The sequence below is a fragment of the Dipodomys ordii genome, unplaced genomic scaffold, assembly GCF_000151885.1.
Source record: "Dipodomys ordii isolate 6190 unplaced genomic scaffold, Dord_2.0 Scaffold127, whole genome shotgun sequence".
Taxonomy (NCBI): domain Eukaryota; kingdom Metazoa; phylum Chordata; class Mammalia; order Rodentia; family Heteromyidae; genus Dipodomys; species Dipodomys ordii.
In genome coordinates this window covers 1,141,731-1,148,539 of record NW_012267343.1, presented here as the reverse complement: position 1 = coordinate 1,148,539, position 6,809 = coordinate 1,141,731, and positions in this window count along the sequence as shown.

The window sequence follows — 6,809 nt, the reverse complement described above, 5'->3', positions numbered from 1 at the left end:
TAGTATCAGAAGTTGGCTATATAATATCAGATACCTTGTACTTCTGGCACATGACATGGTAGACTATTTGATTTTATAGCTCTGGAACTTTGACTCATACAGTCAACAGAGAGGTGCTACAGTGATCTTTGCTATAATGCAAAGGCTCTAGAATCTAATGGAAGCCTGATTCACATTTATCATGTTGATTTCCGGTCAAATACAAGCAAGGAACCCTATGCATCCCTGGGAATGGTTTTATAGTTTATGTGTGTACTTTACTAGACTTCTGGAGAAGATAAGAAAGTGAGCAGAGTTGTTTAAGGATCCCGCCTCTTTACATGATTCTGGAGGAAGTCCATAGCTTCATTTTTTCCATTCTACCATGAATAAGCTCCAGAGGCATGAACTTCCTGTTTATGCTGTGGTGCCTAGAAAAGAAAACCAGTAGCATAAGAAACTAACCTTTCCAGTAAATGAAGGAGAAAGACTTGATTATAGATCACATAGGGTGAAAGGGTATTGAGTCTAAACTTTTACTGGGAAGAAAAATATTACTTCAAAATGAATTTAATGTGTACTTTTCCCTGCTATGATAGCTCCTGTGGCGATCCCAACAACGTCACTGCTTCAGTGTCCCTTTTGGGACCGAGACTTCAGTAAACACTTGGCTCTAGTGTTAGATTGCATCAGTTCTAGAGATAATTCCTGGCCTTACACTAAGAACAAGCTCTGACTTATTTTCAGATCACTTGCAGAACAACTGAGAGTTTCCAATATTGCTTTAAATATGTTGACTTTTACTTGCCGTTGAGACTAGTGTGTTGGTTTTCTTGCACATACTCTGTACAAATGTATAGATCAAATGTACTTTTAAATTAAATATTAACATACATCTCCCTTTGGAAGATATATAATTTCCTAAAAGAACTTCAGTGCTTTAAAAATGGAAACAAAATTGTGAATAAATTGGAGACAAAATTGCTAATAATCTTATCACCTCTAACAAAACAATGGCAATTTTGGTGAATTTTCTAGTTGTATTTGTATGTGCTAAAATTTAGAATATATATTCTCTTATTGTTTTCATGTTTTATTTTGCTATTATTTTCCAAATCAGATTAAGGATGACAGTGATGACATTGAAATGTAGAAAAGATGAACCATAAATCTGTAATTGAATAAATCAGAAGGAAATTTAATTAATCTTGTTTCTGTGCTCACAAGAAATGCTTGAATAAGAACAATAAGAAAGTCCTTATTAAAAAAAAAAAGAAAGTCCTTATTTTCCTTTCCTTTAAACTTTTAATCTGGGCTATTCTTGCTGCCTTTAATGAAGTCAGCTTTAATGAAGTGAGAACAGCAATATCAAATTATATGTTCATCCCATTTTGTCCAAGAGAGAATTAACAAATCTGATGTCTTTTTTCTAGATGGATTACTTTGATTTGAATAAGTTACAGTAAAGTTTTGTCTTATCTCTTCTTCAGAAAGTTATTCTAGGAGTTGAGTCATCACAAGAGTTTCATCAGTGCATTTAGTACATTTGGGGTGTGGCAGCAGACATGTTACACTACCAGTAAGCCCCTAGAAGTCCAGGTGCTCAGATCTTATGACAATAAAAATCATTATTATAACATTAGGATATTGAATAGAAACCTAAGAGAAGATTCTTATTAATCTGCTTGAGTTATATGTTCACTCACAGATATTTATTGAACATTTACTGTATCCCAGAAATCAGTGTTTAAGATACATCAACAAACAACAACAAAGACAAAATTTCTTGTTCTCAGGTTTCAGGAAAGACAAATAGCAAGTTCTTGGTATTACTGATAAAAGGGGCTAACACACAGAGAAATTTTTTGTTGTGGTTATTTGCAGTACTGAGATTTGAACTCAGGGCCTTATACTTACTTGCCAGGCACTCTACTACTGCAGTCATACTCCTAGGGTGTGTTAGGGGTGTGTGTGTGTGTGTGAAATACAACTAACTGAAAGATATATTTGTTACACACACACACACACATATATATATATACACACACATGTATGTGTATACACACACAAACACTTTTACTTGGAGCTGTTATTGGATCACTATTCTTTTACCTATGCCTCCTATAAAGCTAGAATTACAGGTGTGTTCTACCACACCTATTTGTTGAGATGGAGGTCTCTCTAACGTTTTTGCCCAAGTTAGTCGCAAAGTTGGAGCCTTCCAATCAACCTACTGAGTATTTGGGATTGCAGGCATGTGCCACCAGGCTGTTTGTGAGATATGGTCTTGCTATGCTGTTTTTAAGAAAAGGCCTTGACTAGCCTCAAAGCACTATCCTCCTATCTCTGTTTCCTGGATAGCTAGTTTATAGACATGTGCTAATATGCCTAACAGACAGGGTTTTGTGTTTTTTTTATAGGGAAGATTTATTTAAGCATAAGCTTAATTTTATTGAAATATAAATGACAAAGTGATAGTACACCCCAAAAAATGTGTTATAACTGAGGGTAGGCAAGTTGATCAAGCAGTTAAGTACATTGATCTCTTAATTCTTAGGCACTGTTATGGGTAGGTTTTGACATGCTAAGGATATGTTCATAGTTGTAGAGTTTCCCAAGAAATGGGAGGGCCTTTCCAAGAACCAGGGAGTAGGGAGCAGTTTAATAAGATATCCTTCGAAACAAGATGGTGATTTGTGGGTAGGTGCATGCATGGAACTACAATTTGGAGATGTTATTGGGGACTACTGGCTTCTATACTGAGTAGATTTGCCCTACCAAATTGTTTAAGGCTTGAAGGAAATGAAGGATATACTTCAACTAGAATTACCAGTTTGTTGCTAAGGTCATCTGACTTGTCTTGAGAATGTGTCTCTAGTTTCCTGCTTGGGGATCTGGGAATAGGGCCTGGGACTGTTTGCTGTCTTTCTGTTTCTCTGTGCTTTTCACTTGTCCTGCCCCCTCTTCCATGATTCCTGATGCTCTTTCTCTCTCTCCAAAATATAATGTCTTCTGTTACATGACTGCTTATTCAAAAATTTGCCTATAAATCTAAAACCTTTTTGTTTTGAAATAATTTTAAATGTATAAGAGTCTCAAAGATGGAAGAGAGTTCCCATATACTATCTACCAAGTCTTTCCTCATATTAATACCTCATGCAATCATGATACATTTATCAAAACTAAGAAATTAACACAAATATCATACTATTAAATCACAGACTTCATTTGGATCTCATCAGGTTTCCACTGATATCTTTTTTTTTTCTACTCTGGAAGTTCCCATTGCATTTGGTTATCACATCTTAGTCTGTAAACTACGATGCCTTTTTGGTCTCTCCCCTTTTTTCTTGTCCTTACCAATTCTGCACAGTACTGGTCAGGTATTTTGTAGGATGTCCCTTAATTTAATTTTCTCTAATATTTGAATTTGTTATTATTAAGTTCAGAATACGAGTTTGGGGAAAAATACCACAGTGGGAACTGTTATTTTTATTATAGCAGAGGGGTGGGATACCTACATGGCTATAACTGATGCTTTTGGATAAGGTAATTTCTGCAAGATTACTATAGTTAACTACAATTTTCTTACTATTCTCTATTCTTTAGAAGCACATTGTTAAGTTCAACACACATCCAAGGAGTGGATAAATTCCATTAATTATTTAATACCTTTCTTAAACCCTTTTACTTCTAAAAGTCCACCTGCTTCTCAGTCTTTACAAGATTCTGTGGTATATCTCAGTTTAGCCTTTTCTTTCCCTACTGTAGCCTAAGTCATTTTTTTCTGCAGTCCCAATTATAAATTTTGTTGTCCCTATTTATAGGGATATGGGTAAAAATAAAAACCCCTTATTCTAGCTTTAGTGGATTTTCAGAGGGAGTAAAATTATGCTATTATATTCAACCTGCCATTTTTATCTGGAAGCTTTGAGGAAAACATTTTTAGTCATCCAGTTGATTTTTAATCTGTGTTTTTTATTATATATATATTTATTGTAAAGATACTGTGCAGAGAGGTTACAGTTAAATGAGCAAGGTAATGAGTCCATTTCCTATCAATAATCTATGTTTGAATTTGTCACTCATTCTGCATCTCACAATTCTGCCATGGATGTAATCCACAAATACTTAATGCTTTTGTTTTGTACCATTGTTATGTTTGATATACCATTGTGATCTGCCTGAAACCTGATTCACAGCTAAGAAAACAAGTCTTGTAGTGTTTCTTGATGTAATGGGTCCTGATTTTCTAAGGTCTTATGGTTACTGCTATGAAGTAGGGTTTGTGAGGAATCTGGGGTGTTGCTTGTAATTACCACAGTCAGTTATTGAAATTAAAAAAGAAGATAGGGGGGCTAGGAAGGTGGCTCAGTGGTAGAGCACTTGCCTTGCATGCATGAGGCCCTGGGTTCAATTCCTCAGCACCACATAAGCAAAAGAAAAAAGCCGGAAGTGGTGTTGTGGCTCAAGTGGTAGAGTGCTAGCCTTGAGCAGAAGAGCTGAGGGACAGCGCCCAGGCCCAGAGTTCAGGCCCTACAACTGGACTCAAAAAAAAAAAAAAGAAGAAGAAGAAGAAGATAGGCTTGGATACCTCAAGAATCAGTGCTTAGATCAGCTCCAGGCAAGGAACCTTAGCCTACCGCTATGGTCTCCCTTCCTTCTCTTTCATTTTTGGGTTTCCTTTACTTTATGGTGTTTTGCTGTCATTTCTTTTTATCCTTTAATGAGTAGATTACTAGATTTTTCCCCCTTCAATATGTTTTAATATCTTTTCAAGGTAATATGTCTGTGTGGTTCAAAACCAAAATAACACAAAAGGTATATATTGAGAATTCTCCCTCCCATTCTTTTGTGCCTCCTTCTCGCTTGTTCTTTCCTGCATGTATAACCATATTTATTGTTTTTGTGCTTATTTTTTGCAAATATAAATCTGTATTCTTATTTTCCCCTTCCTACCTGTTATCCATATTTATGCTTTCCTCATTGAAGAATAGTTTCTTTTTTTTATAGCTCTGTTATATATCAGTATTTATTTAACTAGTTCCCTATAGAAAATAGCATGTTTGCTTCTCATTTTTATTTATAAACCATATTGTAATGAACAACCTTGTAAAACTTCATTTTGTAACTATGTAGGTATATTTGTATGTAAATTTCCAGAAATAGAAAAGTTGTAGAATATTGACTTAATATTGTAATATTTCTAGAGTGGTATTAGCTATCATCTGTTTTAACAGTCAGGGACATCCTGGTACTTTCTCAAGAAAAAATTTAGTGTTCTTACGTTTTTTTTCTTTTCAAAATACTATTTATTTTTAATATTTTTCAGCTCTGAGAATGGAAGTTAGGACCTTCTGGATATTAGACAAGCACTCTTCCACTAAGCTATACCTCCAGCCCTTTGGATTACTTAGTGTGTGTGTGTGTGTGTGTGTGTGTGTGTGTGTGTGTGTGTGTGTGTGAGCACGCTCGCTTGTGCACATGCATGTGCAGATACTGGGCTTGATTTCAGAGCCGCTAGCTGTCACTTGGCTTTTTTGCTCAAGGCTGGTACTTTGCCACTTGAGCCACACCTCCACCTTTTGCTGGTTAATTGATGATTAGAGTCCCATGGATTTTTTTCTGACCAAGCTGGCTTCAAATTGTGATTCTCAGATCTCAACCTCCTGAGTAGCTTGGATATCAGGCATGATCCACCTCTGATTGGATTATTATTATGGTTTTACCTGAAAAATTTAATTCAGGGGAGTGATGGAAAATGAAATAAGATTAGTAGTAGATAACTAGAGATAAAAAGAGGATACTCTTAGAAGATAATCACAGAGGTGCAATGCCTAAGTGCTTCTTCACATTTATATAAAATAATACACATACTGAAATGAACTTCATGATATGGGAAAAAAGACCTTTCTTCCTTTCTTTTTTTTAGTGTTTGATGATTCTATCTTCCTTACCTTATAAACGTATATCTTTAGGAAGGTGGGGAGGGGGAGGGCACAGAACTTGGGGGAAAAACGATGAAAAAGCGCAGCAGTGGAGCTCACTGGACATTGATGAAAGTGAACTATACAACTTGTGGATGGAGCTGGGAGGAAGGATTGGGAGAGAATGAGGGAACAGGTGATACTGTAAGAAAGGAAATTACTCATTACCTGACTCATGTAATTGTAATCCCTCTGTATATCACCTCTATAATAACAATAAATTTTTTAAAAAGATGATACAATAAAAAAGTTAATGGAAAAACTACGGAAGCAAAGAAACGGCCAATGATTATTCAGACCCAGCAGAAATGATAGATTGGGTAATATTCCTGGCAGACTAGCTGTCCTTGGATGACAGAGTATGTGGTAAGATTAGTGATTTTCATAGAGGGTAATTTTAGTCACACTTCTCTTGTGAGATATGTTCCTTGGTCCAAAGCTGTGTGAAGTATGATACCATGACAGTAAGCAAGGGATTATGCTATACACAAACAAAACACAATAGACAGGAAAGGTGTTCCCATAACCAGAATATATGTCTATTCCAGTACAAACAAATAGCTTTTCTATCTATGATGGAAGTAGCATACCATGAACAACCTACCAACAGATGGTTTGCTTAGAAAATAGTGTCATATTGGGTATTCCATTTAGATTCTGCTCTTGGAGATTCCAATACTTGACAGTGCTAGTAGACAGATCAGCTCAGTAAGGGGCAGTATGTATTGTTAAGACTTTGGTTCCATCCCCACCACTGTAGTGACTTTATACATAGGTCCCTTGTACACTAGGCTAAGGAAACCTACTGACTTCTTAACACAAGGTAAGTCATCTTTTTCCCCC